Source organism: Macrobrachium rosenbergii, chromosome 41 (genome assembly GCF_040412425.1).
Source record: "Macrobrachium rosenbergii isolate ZJJX-2024 chromosome 41, ASM4041242v1, whole genome shotgun sequence".
Lineage (NCBI taxonomy): Eukaryota > Metazoa > Arthropoda > Malacostraca > Decapoda > Palaemonidae > Macrobrachium > Macrobrachium rosenbergii.
Genome location: NC_089781.1, coordinates 75544161 through 75551660, shown reverse-complemented (window position 1 = coordinate 75551660; position 7500 = coordinate 75544161). Strand labels below are relative to the sequence as shown.

Genomic DNA, 7500 nt, shown 5'->3' with positions numbered 1-7500 from the left:
AAATAAAGAAAAAATATTTTGACGAAGAGCAGTGACTTGCCATGCTTCACCAGACTTTTTCCATTTAAAACAAACAAGGGCTCTGGTTCACAGCAAACACTGCAGGTGCCAGCGAAAACTTAACAAAATTCAGCCTGAAAATCCGTTACCACAAAACTGGCTGTACTGTACGGTCCTCCACAGACACAAACGTTTTCAGGATCACAGCTCAAGAGGCCGGAAGTGGGTAGTGCTTTTGGATCTTCCATTCACCCAATGACAAATTCTCCAGTTATTCTGTGAAAAATGTAAAGAATAAAAAGACACTGAGTTGCGATAATGATGAAATGCAGTGAAGGGGAAAACTGTTATTGTATTTCAGCGATGTAGGGATCTTCTTATCCCTTTACTTCTAAGCTGACAAAGTTGTTCGAAGCCTTTGTAAAATGGAAAAATTCATATGCCATAGTCAATACAGTAGGTAAGATGGAGGATAGAATATAAAATATTCTGTCTTTAACGGTTTTATTGTCAGCTTTTTCTTTATCCACTCTTGTCTATTATTTCTTATCAGCTGTATTATGGGTACTTTTATTGTCGAATGATGTGACTGTCTTACATTTGGTACGAGATTGCTTCAGTTTCAGAATAACTCATCATATGTAAATGCGCAATGAAGTTATAGCAAAAAAAGAATCGTCGATTCTTTTCGTGATATAGATTATTTCTATTAATCATTATTTTCGGTGTTCTGCCGTGGAACAGGTGCGCTGATAATGGTCCTGACGGCTATGACTAAGATATCTGGGGGGGTTAGCGGCGATTGCAGTGTTTGGGGGCCAGGGTCTTTGTTTGAAAGGAAGCTGGTGAGATGTCAGTAATGGTGCCAAGGTTCACACAAGATTACTTTCTCAGGGATAACATTTAGTTAGAGCTGCCTCCAGTGTTCTCCTTGGTTGGTGCTGAAATATGGAGGCGCAGTTCCATGGCAAGCAAGTGGCTTGTTGAGATGGGTTGTGGTCGATGTTGTCCATCACTGCAGTGGTGAAGATTACTTGGATCTGGGGGTCCAACCTTCTCCCAATGAGCTAACTGCTGATCTCACTGAGACGTTACGACCTCCAGTACTCTCTCCTAAAGAATACTGAGGCCATACTGGTTAATCATTTTGTATTTTTCTCTTCAGAGTTTTGTCATTAGACTCAGAAACCCCATTTAGACTGGGAATGGTGTTTTCTGTCCCAGAAGAGATACAATTTAAAATAATTTTTGTCATATAAAGTTGTTAGATAGCCAGATATGAATGTTATAAGCATATTTCCAAATCATTTGGTGACTTGATGTGGTCTAGCCCCATGATCAACCATCCTTTCAAAACCCAGGAGGAGAGGAGGCACAGATTTCCACAAGCATCAGAAGATATGTGCCCATCAATACAGATGACATGATCAAGTATAGACTTTCTGAGAATATTTACAAGCTTTGCAATGATAACTGCCTCTGAAAGATCAGATGATTCATTCCTGGCTTTTGGGGGAATATTTGCTTAATGAAATCTCTGCCAGACTTTATAATAAATCAAGTTCTGAATAATTTCTGCAGAAGTTTTCTTTGAGGTCTCGTGGTTTGATTTGAAGATGACTGGGACACCCAAATTAACAGACGTTGTTGGTATAATAGGTGGAATTAACAGTACACCTGCCACTCCCAGGAAATGTGACTGATCATCTGAACAAAGGTTGACATTTCAACAATGCATGTCATCAGTTCTCAGCATGAACTAGTGGATACAAATCTCAATATAATCTGACTCAGTGCTCCTGTATACACTTTGTCATTGGGCGTGAAAAATTTTTCTTTCCAGAGGGCAATCCAGGCATGGAAATGCTTAAACTCTGTGATATAAATCCCCACCAGTGTTTAAGGATTGTTTGAATCTCTGCACATTCAGGCAATTTCAAGTCAATCATTAGTACTAGCCTGTCTGGGCCATCCAGGTGCCACTTTCTTGGAGAAAATGCAAACAGGGATGTCATGACTGGTTGGACAGAGATTTTGGAACTAGATCCAGTTGCTGGAAGGTCATTGGATTACAAGGATCTAAAGGTCCAGAAACTGTTGGAGAAACCCGACAGTTGCATTATTTTGCTGCATTTTTTTGGAGATGTTGCCATCAGATTATCCAGCCTTGCTGGATCCATTAGAATGGATTTAAATTTAAAGGCAAATAATGCATGCCAGCATTGTGTACCCATCATGGTCTAGGACATATGACTTTTAGGTGATGTCACAGTGCTCACCTCTTGTCCTGACAAAGACAACACAAACTCCAGTTTGTTTTCTAGCTCAAATTTGTTGGCATCACATTCTGCCATGATTTCCGTTTTTCCCTATGGGTACTCCTTTGTTGGAGATTTAAACAAGTTAGCAGACATTCCTTTATGAATGTTTGCCCAAGTTGAAAATAAAAATGAGATCATTCAGCAGTGCCATGAAATTATGCATTTTTCATTATTAGCACCAGGGGTAAGTAATAACCATAAATTACAGCCCGTTATTAGGCTCGCTATGGTCTTCTAACATAAAAGCTTTTTAACATTAATGGTCTGTGCTGTTGTATGATTTGGAGAGCGCACTAAACTATACTACAACTACTAGGGAAACTTTTATAAAGCTTGATGAACTGGTAGACATGCACTGAGGTATTTCTGATTGATTACCAGTGTGCCCTGGTTTTGAAAACATATTCTATTTTACATTTATTAATTTTCCTTCAAAATTGATGAGTTTTCGAAATGATGCCTGTTAAGGTCTTAAAAATGCTTGAAACCAAGATCCATTTTTGCATATTCTGTTGACATGCATGATGATGATGATTATAATATTATTGAGTATTAAAACAAATGTACCCCCATATTTAAAGATAAACTACTTAATTACATGACACATAAAAGATAGTTTGATCAGTATGGAAGAGATTCAGAAACTGCTAAAATACAATCACGGAAGACGTTCATCAACAAAATAGTAATTAAAGATATCTGTGATAGAACTTAAATTTGGCCGCCAAATTAAATTTTTTGACAAAACAGCGCCCTTTTCTACAGAGGGAACTTTAAGACGCACTTTTGGGAAATAGGCTTGTTTCATAAATTTATTACCCAGGTTATCGATAAATGGACACAGTTTTCATTTGCAGCCTCTTCTTAATGTCTTATGGTTTTCTCACGACAGTCGGATGGGCGATCGATAGGTCGTTGAAGATTCGGCAAAAATATTTCAAGTCTGATTTGATGAGTTTTGATAATTATGAAATGTTCTGTCAGGTAATTTTGCTGACCCTCTTGGCATTAGATTCCACAGTGGAATAGTGATCTGGTAAACACTGAGGACTTAAATACAACATGCTTATAGAAAGAATGCTCTCAAAGATTACAGCCTACTTTATATCGATTGTAATAATAATTAATGGGTGTAAATATTTGATGTTGATACAGAATATATGTGAATGGAAATTACATACACATACAGCACTTTTTATATATGTATGTATATATATATATAAATGAAAATTGTATTTTAATATATATACGAAAATATAGAAGATATATATAAATATAAATATATATATATATATATATATAAATCATATAAAAATATATATACAAGGCGTTTATACATATATATATATATGTATGTATGTATATGTATGTATATATATATGTATGTATGTGTTCGTGTCTTTCTATAATTTTCAAGTTTTTCCTTTTATAAAGTCTTAAACTACAATTGATATAAAATAGACCAATGCACTTAAAATTACAAAAGAATAATATACTATTGTAATTTAAATAAAATAAAGAAAAAATATTTTGACGAAGAGCAGTGGCTGCTGCGCTTTCGGTAATTCCTTTTTCTGAAAGGTTTAAAACAAACAAGGGCTACGGTTCACAGCAAACAATCCTGCAGGTGCCAGCGAAAACTTAACAAAATTCACTCGAAAATCCGTTACCACAAAACTGGCTGTACTGTACGGTCCTCCACAGACACAAACGTACTTCAGGATCACAGCTGGAGGCCGGAAGTGGGTAGTGCTTTGTGAAGTACCTCCATTCACCCAACGAAAGATTCTCCAGTTATTCTGTGAAAAATGTTAAGAATAAAAAGACACTGAGTTGCGATAATGATGAAATGCAGTGAAGGGGAAAACTGTTATTGTATTTCAGCGATGTAAGGATCTCTTATCCCCTTTACTTCTAAGTACAAAGTTATTCGAAGCCTTTGTAAAAGAGAAAAATTCATATGTATTAGTGTAATACAGTAGGTAAGATGGGAGGATAGAATATAAAATTCATTCTGTCTTTAACGCTTTTATTGTAAGCTTTTCTTTATCCACTCTTGTCTATTATTTCTTATTTGGTATTAATAATACTTTTTATTGTCGAGTGATGTGACTGTCTTACATTTGGTAGGAGATTGCTTCAGTTTCAGAATAACTCATCATATGTAAATGCGCCCTAATAAGTCAAAAAAAGAATCGTCGATTCTTTTCTATATAGATTATTTCTTTTAATATTATTTTCGGTGTTCTGCCGTGGAACAGGTGCGCTGATAATGGTCCTGACGGGGTATGACTAAACTTCCGGGGCGGGTTAGCGGCGACTGAACAACCGGTGGTGGGGGCCAGGGTCGCCGCGAGGAACTCCCAGGGGTACCTGAGACTCAGTAATGGTGCCAAGGTTACACAAGATTAGATTATAAGGGATAACATTAATAGTTAGAGCTGCCTCCCGAATTGTTGGTGCTAAAGTCCGACGCAACCACGGCAAGCAAGTGCTTGTTGAGGTAGGTGCTCGTTCCCGCCTGCCAAGGCCAGATTACTTGGATCTGGTCCAACCTTCTAGGAATGAGACCAGCTGATTCACTGAGACGTTACGTCTACGTTCCTCTCCCTAAAGTTTAAGGAGGACGGTTAATCATTTTTGTATTTTTTTTTCTTCAGAGAAATATGCATTTCCTCAGAAAACCCTTTTAAGGGAACAATATTAGCGACCCAGAAGAGATACAATTTAAAATAATTTTTGTCAAATAAAGTCGTTAGATAGCCAGATATGAATGTTATAAGCATATTTCCGAATATTTGGGACTCCCATGTGGTCTAGTGGCTAGGATACCTGGCTTTCACCCAGGAGGCCCGGGTTCGATTCCCGGCATGGGAAGATATTTTCCTAATACAGATGACATGATCTAGCTAATAAATTCGTATTTACAACGCTTGCCTTTCACCCAGGAAGCCCCAGGTTTCATTCCTGGCTTGGGGGAATATTTGCTTAATGAAATCTTGCTTGACTGTTATAATAAATAAGTATGAATAATGCATCTGCCATTTTCCTGGCAGGAAGATGGAAGGACAGAGCAGTATTGCTGTTGGGCTTTCAGTATGAACAGTACACAGGCTTTCAGACAGAGACGAGTGACTGATTTCTGGCATGGTAAGACTTTCTTCAGTGGCATGACCTCATTAACATAGCATGAATAGTATCGCATTCACAAATTCATAAACATAATGCTGTCTCCAGTGTCCTGTATACATTTGTGTGCATTGGGTGTGAAAAATGCAACTTTCCACCTAGCAATCCATTCCACGTATGAAATGCACAACAAACTCAGTGATATAAATATTCTTATGTTTAAGATTGTTTGAATTGTGAAATTTAGGTAGTCAAGCCAATCAGCTCAATCCAATCAGGGATAGGGATGTGGAGTGGTTGGACAGAGAGAGGAATAGATCCAGAAAATGAAGGTAATGAAATACAAGGATCTAAAGGTGAAACTGGGAGAAACCCCGACAGTTGCATTAAGAAGAAACGGTTGGAGATGTTGGACAGCGAGATTAATGAAAGGAAGTGAGAATGGAGTTAAAGTTAAAGGCAAATAATGCATGCAGCTAGGGGCCGTAGGGACCCTGCAAATAAACTTTTACTAAGGCCTACAGTGTGCCCCAGTGTACTGACGGCGCTGGCCCCTACTGGGTCTTATTTTGTGTTTCTAGATCAAATTTTGTCTATTCTTTCACTTTTCTGTCCCGTTTTTCCATATGAGTACTCCTTCCTGTTGGAGATTTCTTACAAGTTAGTAGACTTGTCCTTTATGAATGTTTGCCCAAGTTGAAAAATAAAAATGAGAGGCATCAGCACCACATGAAATTATGCATTTTTCATTATTAGCACCAGGGGGTGTTAATAACGCTAAATTCCCTACGTTATTAGGCTCTATATGGTCTTCTAACATAAAATCTTTTTTGCACATTAATCACTCTGTGCTGATGTATGATTTGAGAGCGCAGGAGCAGATCCCTGCTGGGAAAATTTTATGAAGCCTTGATGAACTGTAGACATGCACGAGGTATTTCTGATTGATTACTTTTCTTGTTTTGAAAACTTATTCTATAACGATTGATACAATACTCATCTTTTCATGTGCATGTTAATGGTCTTGAATGCTTGCTCAGTATGATTTTTTGCATATTCTAGTGACATGATGATGATTATGATAATGAATATTATTGAGTATTAAAACAAATGTACAAGGAATGGTTAAGAGCCTCTTAATTACATGACACAAAAAGATAGTTTGATCAGTGTGCAGAAGAGATTCAGAAACTGGTAAAATACCAATCACGGAAGACGTTCATCAACAAAATAGTAATTAAAGATATCTGTGATAGAACTTAAAAAAAGAACAAATTAAATAGACAAAACAGAAATCCCTTGCTACACGTGGCAAGACGGGTGGGAAATAGGTGTCATAAATTTATTACCCAGGTTTCGATAAATGGACACATTCATTGCTTTCTGTATGTCTTATGGTTTTACTACGACAGTCGGATGGGCGACCGATAGGTCATAAGATTCTCAGCAAAATATTTCATGTCTGATTTGATGAGTTTTGAAGTTATGAAATGTTCTGCAGCATAATTTTGCTACTCTCTTGAGATTAGATTCCACAGTGAATAGTGATCTGGTAAACACACGTAAATACAACATGCTTATAGAACGGAATGCACTTAAGATTACAGCCTACTTTATATCGATTGTAATAATAATTAATGGGTGTAAATATTTCAGATGTTGATACAGAATATATGTGAATGTACATACATACACATACATACATACATATATATATATGTAATATATATATATATATATATATATATATATATATATATATATATATATATATATATATATATATATATATATATATATATATATATATATACATATATATATATATATATATATATATATATATATATATATATATATATATATGTATATGTATATATATATATATATGTATATATATATATATATATATATATATATATATATATATATATATATATATATATATATATATGTATATATATATATATATGTATATGTATGTATATATAATATATATATATATATATATATATATATATATATATGTATATGTATATATATATATATA

General features: G+C 35.5%; 1 non-coding gene across 1 annotated transcript; it reads left to right on the top strand.

The window, feature by feature from the left end:
* Positions 1–5126: 5126 nt before the first annotated feature.
* Positions 5127–5198, top strand: TRNAE-UUC (transfer RNA glutamic acid (anticodon UUC)). Its single transcript has one exon. It is a non-coding gene; the product is annotated as a tRNA-Glu (tRNA).
* Positions 5199–7500: the final 2302 nt, after the last annotated feature.